Source organism: Musa acuminata, chromosome BXJ1-5, assembly GCF_036884655.1.
Source record: "Musa acuminata AAA Group cultivar baxijiao chromosome BXJ1-5, Cavendish_Baxijiao_AAA, whole genome shotgun sequence".
Classification (NCBI taxonomy): domain Eukaryota; kingdom Viridiplantae; phylum Streptophyta; class Magnoliopsida; order Zingiberales; family Musaceae; genus Musa; species Musa acuminata.
This window is the reverse complement of record NC_088331.1, coordinates 41,362,309-41,371,630: the sequence shown is the minus strand read 5'-3', so window position 1 is coordinate 41,371,630 and position 9,322 is coordinate 41,362,309. Positions and strand designations below refer to the sequence as shown.

General features: G+C 29.9%; 1 non-coding gene across 1 annotated transcript; it reads right to left on the bottom strand.

Moving 5' to 3' along the window:
* Positions 1-3,340: 3,340 nt before the first annotated feature.
* On the bottom strand, positions 3,341-3,413 carry TRNAF-GAA (transfer RNA phenylalanine (anticodon GAA)). The gene has a single exon. It is a non-coding gene; the product is annotated as a tRNA-Phe (tRNA).
* Positions 3,414-9,322: the final 5,909 nt, after the last annotated feature.

Here is a 9,322-nt window from a genome sequence, read left to right as displayed (position 1 = left end):
CATGTGTTGTGTGAATAGGCTCAGATTATCGATGTATTAATTAAGTATTATCCACATGGTATCGTGTCATTAGTCATGAGGTGCTAACTGTGTGTCGTTCGAGTAGTCTTAAGTCAATATGTCGATCAATGTTATCGAAGTAGCCCTTAGTCACCTATCATTAAACTAAATAATTTTATATTCACAGTTTTATTTTTTCAATAAAATTGTATATGTTCTTAGTCACCTATCATATACTAGCATCAGGTTAAGCTATGTTAGTTTATCTAAATACTAGCATTCATGTCCTTAATAGTGAATGGATAATTAAACGTGTAAAAAGTAGATTTTTTGGATTTCACGAGAATATATCTTTAAAGTCAACGTCATGGCTTTGAATTTCTATAATTTGTCAGATCAAATTATAGAAAGATTTTTGTTCAATACCATCAAACTTAGCAATTTGTTAAGGACAGTGCTAAATCCTAAATGGTAAAAAATAATCAAATACATAAACTACTATATGATTAAAACGAAAATTCATTTTTTTCTAAATGTTCTTTTATTATTATTATTTACATCAAATGCTTAAAACCTTATAATTAAGGGTTGTTGTTGTTGTACATGTATAAAATATTATGATTGTTGACATGTTATCTCATGTTCCAAAGTGTTGTGAAGTCATAAAAGTCTGCATTAGAGAATATTTATCATCTGGAAGTGGGAACCAATGATTTAAACCTAATGAAGATATTAAAGAATGAAGCTGGTGTTCCTTGGTCTATCAGAAATTGCATCAACAATATATTTGTATTACTATCTAAATTCCAGCATGTTAAATTATTTCATATAAAATTCCCAGACATAGGAGTAAGGCTGCTCATTATCTTGCAGCTCATGATAAGGAATTTATTGTTGAAAAGACGTGGAGGTCCCAATAGCCTTCATTCCTATCCTCTTTCTCTCTCTCTCTCTTTCGATACGAGCTAAATCTGTTGTTTTCTTTTATATTAATTAAGTAATATTATTTTCCTTGAGGAAAAAGTCATAAAAGTCTTTATCATAAGTAAAATAAATAACAAGTACATAAATAGAGACAGAAGAAAAGTCATGCAAATATGGCTACGTAGCTCGTCATTGATGACCGTCCTCGTCATGTTTAATCGAGTTAAGATTGACGAAGTCATCACCAAAAGGATTGGATTGAGATCGGGACGTGTGCGTTCAACGCTTCGACCGTCGACCGACCGACGCACGTGTGATACAAAGACATTGACAGCATGTCAATTTCTTAATACAACACTTGCCTTTAGTGTCTCTCTACGTTAATTTTTATTTTACACTTGTTATAATCAAAATGAAACATAATAATAGATAATCTTTCGATCTTAATCTTATCTAGTTATGACGTAGGATTAATCAGAATTTGATGTCCCAATTAATTCAAATCAAATCTTAAATCTTTTTTATTCGAATCTTCTCATCATCGATTCTACTACTAAATATTGTGATCCAAATTACATTAATTGACCTCTCAACATCGTTTAATATAAATTATTAAAAAAATATTTAAATTAAAACTAATAATAATATTTATAAATCAATCTTAATCTTATCAATTTTTAATATAAAATTAATCGAAATGTTACAACACACTATATATCAACGCCAACTAAAAATATATAAGAGTGAAAATTACGAAATTAAAACATTTGGGTTCTTAGTTATATAACTAAGTCCAACTTCAAAGACGTCATCATCCTCAAAACATACCCAAACCATCCTAAAAATCGAGGTAAAAAAGAAATGTGATAAAAAAAAAAAAATATTTGATTAGCTATCCACCCCCCAAAGAATACTTCTTTGGCAGTTGGATTTGTATGTTCGTTTCAGGTTTTATTATATTTTAATGAATATGCTAGCAAAGCAAGAATCGAGCAATATTATGTACGGATTAATCATATAAGCTTTGAATCCGCATGACTTTAATGTCTATTTCAAATAAGGCATAAAAAATATGTGCATGACATGCAATCTATTAATCTAATAAATTTCAACTATATTAAGATGTTTTCATATATAATAATAACTCAGGAGTCATTGAAACTAGTTTAGAGCGATCAATGACAATCGCAACATTATAATCATATCCTTTAATCTGTTAGAAATTTGACAGATAAATGAAATTATATTTTCTTAAGAAAGAATAAACCTTAATTTCAAGAAATTATATCATATTCAAGAATCCCTACCAAAGGAAATCATAAGATGATATGCATCTCTCGAAACTTTAATCCATGTACCTTATAGCTCCCTCAATGCCTGCTCCTCAAAAGTTGGCAATGGAGAAACAGTATTAGATCATTATCATGGGGTTCCAATGATCATAATATATATTATATGTTCCACACTGAAACTGATCGAAGGGAGGGAGAGAGAGAGAGAGAGAGAGAGAGAGAGAGAGAGAGAGAGAGAGAGGAGGAGGAGGAGGATCTGCCTTTGTAAAGCCAAAGCCTGCACTGAAACTTTTTATGTTGACTTGCCCCATAAAGACTGGCAAGCTCTCAGAGCTGAGGAGGAGGGGGGAGACGGAGCCTCAATCAAGTGCACCTCCCTTTCCTTTCTTCTTCCTGCTTGTGCAAGCAAGGATATATGTTGGAGAGGAGGCGGAGGATGTAGCAGTGTCCTTGATTCGTCCTTCTCCTCGGCTCACCTCTGTGGAGAGGACCGAGGAGGATGTAGCTCTATCTATCACCCACCAGAGATGGGCTTTTTCTTTTCAGGAAAGGAGGCATTTTATTGGAGCCTCCCTGTTGTTGAGTTCCGTTCATTTGTCTGCAGACAGCAGCTTCAAGTCCATTTCCCTCTGGGAGAGTGAGATCAGTAAAAATATATTACTTAACTCTATAGTTAGTTTATATATATATATATATATATATATATATATATATATATATATATATAATGTACTTAACTCTACATTATGTTTCTTTTTGTCTGCAGACAGCAGCTTCAAGTCCATTTCCCTCTGGGAGAGTGAGATCAGTAAAAATATATTACTTAACTCTATAGTTAGTTTATATATATATATATATATATATAATGTACTTAACTCTACATTATGTTTCTTTTTGTCTACAGACAGCAGCTTCAAGTCCATTTCCCTCTGGGAGAGTGAGATCAGTAAAAATATATTACTTAACTCTATAGTTAGTTTATATATATATATATATATATATATATATATATAATGTACTTAACTCTACATTATGTTTCTTTTTTGATAGAATGCAAATGAATAAACTAAATAATACGGATTATTTTCTTTTATTTTGATATAATAGATATAAAAATTAATAAATGCGGTGAGCGTGGATCGAACACGCGACCTTCAGATCTTCAGTCTGACGCTCTCCCAACTGAGCTATCCCCGCTGTTTATTATGTTTATATTATATTATATAAATCGATAACAACATTGCAACTACATCTCAGAACACTTCTTTACTGGTACAACAAGCTCTGCAATTCTTTCTCTCCCATTGGGTCTTTCGACTAGACTCTTTACGCTTCTTTTCCTAAAGTTGATCCTTCTTAGAAGTCATAATTTGATCTTTCATTTTACACCTCGAAATCAAAACTACTATACATAATTTGATCTTTCATTTTACACTTGGAAATCAAAACTACTATAAATCAAATGGATCACGGGAAAAACCTCAGCCCAATTATTTCGATGTTGAGTTTTATGTCACTTTTAGAGGAATTCTTTGTGAATTTGAAATCTTCTGTCTTATCATTTATAAGAAGAGTAATGTTATCGTAGATTTCAAATTGATTGCTCTATGCAACATCCTTTACAAAATATTGAATAAGGTTCTTGTCAAATAGGCTTAAAATTTATATCAGTTCTTTGATCAATTCTAAGTAATTTGTCTGTATCGAAGGAAGAATAATTTATGATACCATCTTTATTACTAATAAGTTTGTTCATACTCTTAACTAATTCGAAAGCTAAATATCTCCTCATTCTCTTCAAACTAGATGCTTTTGATTTGTATCCTAGATTGTCATTAAAATCTCCTTCGAAATTATGAACTTTTCTTACCAATTTACTAAGTGGATCTTTATAGGCTTGTATCTCTTTCCCTATTTTCTCCTACCTCATAAATAATAAAAATTTTATATGGTTCAAAATTAGTAGTGGTATGGATCCTCTATTTCTTTTCTCATATTTTTTATTATTAAAAAATATCACACCTGTGAACTTTAAAGATATCAAAATCTCTTACGGTAACTTTCTAATGATCTCCTTTTTGCCTTTAGAGCCAACCCAAAATCTTAATTATAAATTAAAAAATTCTTAAAATTTTTAAGAATCTTATAAACCTCAAAATCAATATTGAAAAATTTGATATTTATTTCTCCAAGCATATCACTAAACATAATACTACCCTTAATATTCATGAAAGTAAATGACATTTTAAATATCTTCGAATATATCTCTCTTAAGACAGACTTTAAGATCAATACAAGTACTCTCTTATTAACAAAGTCACGAGTAAGATTCAAGGTTGATATAAGGGTTTGCTTTCTTAGAAAAATTATTCTAACCAATTTTATAATTAATTCCATTTCCACTCACATCCTACTTAACTATCGGGTTTTGAACAAAATCCTTACCAAAATATCTTCTTTTAAAAGAGACCTCTTTTGGAATGACAACCCAAACTAGGATGACATACATCTTATTGGATGGTACATCCTTACTAAATAAAAAAATCAAGGACTTGGCATCAAAGACCTTATCATTACTAAACAAGTAATATGCATAAAAAGATTAATACCTATTCTTAGCAACAAAAATAAGCTATAGGTTAAAACTTTTATTTCCAAATATGGCACCAATAATGATAGATGAGTCAGGACCCTCTACACATTTAGAAATGTATCAGTACATAGTGCCTATAGTTGCTTAAGCAAAGGGGAATGAACACCCAAGAAAAAGATTGGTCAAGCTAGAAGCCTGTTTAGTAGTTAAAAGTGGCACCAAAAATTAAATTCTTCATTTAAAGACATCTCCCTACCTCTTCATTATTCTCTAGCATTCTTCATTGTCGAATTGTTTATCGTTATTTTTTTGTGTAATCATGATTCAAACTCTTCTTCCATCTATTCTTCACTTATCGAATTACTATTATTTTTTAAAATATTTTATGATCCAAACTTGCTTACCATTTCAAGTGATTCTATAATTGGCACCTTGTAGCTTAGCCTAAGGAAGGTGATGATCTTGATAAACAATTTGTTGATTATCTTCGTAGCACTATTGCCATTGGACTATGTCTCTTTGGATCAGTAGAAACAAAGCCAAGCATCCACAGCCACTTAATCAATCATCATACCTTGACTCTGAGAGTTCTATCCTTTGCTCATGATAACTATCAAATTGCTTAGTTGCCTAAGGCCTCCCTTGAGAGAGGAAGGATCTAGAAGTCATTGGTGGAGGTAAGGAATGATTTTTCAATTAAAATTGATGGCTCATTCACAAGCAATATTATATTCAAAAGATCTGGGCATCTCCTCCACCTTCAAATTCTTATATTGAAGAGGCGTGAGTATATCTTAAATTAAGAATATTATAATTCATCCATGACCCATAATCTATGATTCAAACTAATATTTGAGGACATTAAAAAAATATTTAAATATTATTCACAACCTATGTAGTTTATAATCATACACTATCTTACTTCATAATTCACAAAATCCAAAGCCAACATAACAAAACATTAACCATACTTATAAATTCACTAATGTAAGAAACTATATAATTATAAAACCAATCATTTATCATAAATTCATATCATCGTAAACTAAATTTTAACATTTCAAAATTTCAAACGGGAGAGGTCTTGTAAAGTTTTTACATGATACATCAATTCAAATTTATCGATAATATTTTATTATACAAAAAAATTACACTTATATAATAATAAAATCAACCCACAAAAACTTTCCCATAATCTGAATAGTTTTCCACTACCTCAGTCTAATTCTAACATTTTAACGAGTGACAAACTATCTTGAAAAGTTTATATAGAGTGAGCTACGAAGCTCAGCAAGTGATAAACATATCCATATCAAAAGAGGAAAGTCTCAAATAAACTTTGTATCAAAATGCAAGGTAGGATATAAGAATTTATAGATATCCACTTATTCCATACAAAACCATAATGTCATTTCTTCGAAACATATTTAGTTCGTAACAATGGAGTAAAGAGTAACTAGAGCATTCCAATAACATAAGAAGTATTTCGGAGCATACCGATGATATATAAAATGTCTTAGAGCATATCAATGACGTATGGAATATTTCGAAGCATACCAATAACGTATGAAATATTTCGGAACATATCAATGACATATGAAATATTTCAGAGAATATCAATGTCGTATGAAATATTTTAGAATATATCAATGATATATAAAATATTTCAGAGTATATCAATAGTGTATGGAATATCTTCGAGTATATCAAAATAACAAATAAGAAGCAGAAGCTCAAATATCATATTTGATGTTATATTTATTTCATTCTTATCCAAACCGTACATATAAATACATAAGCAATGCTTTGGATAGCATATAAAAAATATAGAGGATGCAATGGGATCATAGACAGAATATGATCTATCCATTTCTGGATGACCATCAAATATAAGTCTCATATGTTTAGGAGCTCCATCCACCCATGTCTAAGTGAAGTCAAAGGGGACTGACAGAGCATCACAGGCTCTAAGCATAATTTTATTTTTTATTTTTAGAAAAGATTCATATTATCTCTACCAGAGTATAAAAAGATATTATGATCAATAAAATTAGTGCATATCAAAAGCACATACGAGATAATAAAAATATACATGTGCTTATATAAGTCAATATGATGCAAACATAATATTTCATATGATGTATTCAAATAGGAAAGGAATTAAGGACAAGAGTATATAAGAGTTAAAAATAGTGTCATAAGGCTCAATTAAAATAAAGAATTATAGATGAATTGAGTTTCAAAAAGATAAAACAAAAATAGGTAAAATTAATAAAAATTTCATTCTAGCATAATCCGAAAAGCATGCTAAATAAATTATTTAAATAACCAATTATACTCTAAATTACCAAACATATATTACATTTTAAAGATATATAAATCTACTTTAGATGAATAAAATATTATATGAATAAGAGTTTTTAAAAAGGAGTTACGAATAATTTAGTGATAAAACATCAGAAAATATTATCTCTATTCTACCGATTCCATACGATCAACTAAAACAAATATTTTAGTAGCCATTTGTACTATAAATCTTTCAAGTATACACAAAAAATACTTATGAGTCTAGTTTTCAATAAAAATATATTTTATATAAATTAGAATTTTTAATGAAGAGTTATAAATAGTTTAGAATTGAAAGATCAAAAATTATAGTCTCCATTTTGTAGAATCCATATGGTTAATTAAAATAAAAGTATGGGCACAAGATATAAAAAGAAATATGAGTATATTTTTAGATAAAAATAAGCTTTACCTAAATTAGAAATCAGCACAAAAGTTATTATAAGAATAAGATAGATATGTTAACTTTTAAAAATTTCAGATTTAAAATTTTACATCTAAACGAGAGAAATATTATATGCAAACTTTTTAAATTTTTTATAATTAAGATAAAAGTAAAAATTAAAATTATAATAGAAAGGGGTTAGAACACTTGATTCCAAATAAAAGAAATTACTCCAAAACTCTATGTCCAAATCACTTCTCTTCTTCTTCTTCTCCCCCACAGATGCAGCCCTTTCTTCCCTCTTTTATTTTCTCCTTGCTCCTTCTTCCTTTTTCTCTCTCTCCCTTTCCCTTCTTCCTCCACAACCGTGCGAAACGTAGAGAGGCGCAGTCGCCTGCTCTCCCCTCTCCCTCTCCTCTTCTTACGCTCATTCTTTTCTCTTTCTCTCACAGCCCTCTTCTTTGAATATTTTACGATTTAGTCCTTGTATTTATGATTAGATCCTTGGGATTTACAAATAGATCCTCAGATTTTTAATCCAAGGTCTTTGCTTTACTATATGATATTTGAAAAGCTGCTGAATTAAATCTAACAACATATGCATCAAGATTTACTCCTTAAAAACTGGTTAATTTTGCTAATGTAAATAGTCCATGCTTCCTCGGAAACGTTTTGGAAGAAGATATCTTGCTCCTTTTCTCATGTCTCCAAGTAGTCAATGTGATGCATGCTTCTAAGGTCACAAAATGGTGTGGCCTCGGCTCGTCAATTTTGGGAGAGCTATAAGCTCTCTATTTTTTGGGTTGCTTCTGACCCTTGTGCAGCTCAGTTTAGCATTAATGATATTTTTCTCTTTAAAAAAAAAAAGATCCTAAAAAGAAGTCATGTTCCATTGATATAGAATGATAGCTCACAGTTTAATTGCATTGAATTTTAGTTTCCAATTTAGATTTTTTTTTCTGAAAAGAGGTATTAAGTCAACCTATAATAGGTTCATACAGATCAAAATTTAATTTAGCAAAACTAACAAGAATGTAAGCAAAATTGTTATTGTTTCTATTGATATGTGACCATTGAGCAACTGCTTCAAGGATGTCATGACAGACGGAACAAAGCTGTGGTGGAATGCAACTGGGGTTGGAAACTCTTGCTTCGCAAGGTGAAGAACTTGTAAGGTGTCAACTTATTTAACTTAATATTGATAATTTATTGTAAAGGTCTTGGAATCAAATTTTGTTTTCCTCACTTATCTTTTTTTCAAAAAAAAAACACTTCAAACTTTATTTTATCTTTATTATTTTTCCAACTACTATTTTAAGATAATATGTTTTAGCAACTTGGGAAAAAAAAACATAGTAACAATAATAAAAAATAATGGTAAGACTATGTTTTAAGACTCTATCTAGAATAGTAAAAATGAAAAGGGATGATCCAATTCAACTAGACTCGTCAAACAGACATTCTCAAATACAGAATTTTATAGCAAAATAATCAAAAAGAGACATTAACACTGATTACAGCCTTTCCTGTGATATGATATAAAGAGAAATAACTTTTTTTAATGAATAAATACTAGCATGTCATAATATATAGCAGAATTAAATGAAACCACAATTAAATAGAATATCAAGATATACATGGAAAACTCATCCAATGTGAAGGGTAAAAATCACGGGATAAACTAGAGATAATCAAATGTAACAATAATGAATATGCAAATCTTAATCTCTTACCCAAAACCCTAACAACAATTACAAGAGAATAACTGGGATGGGTAAACTA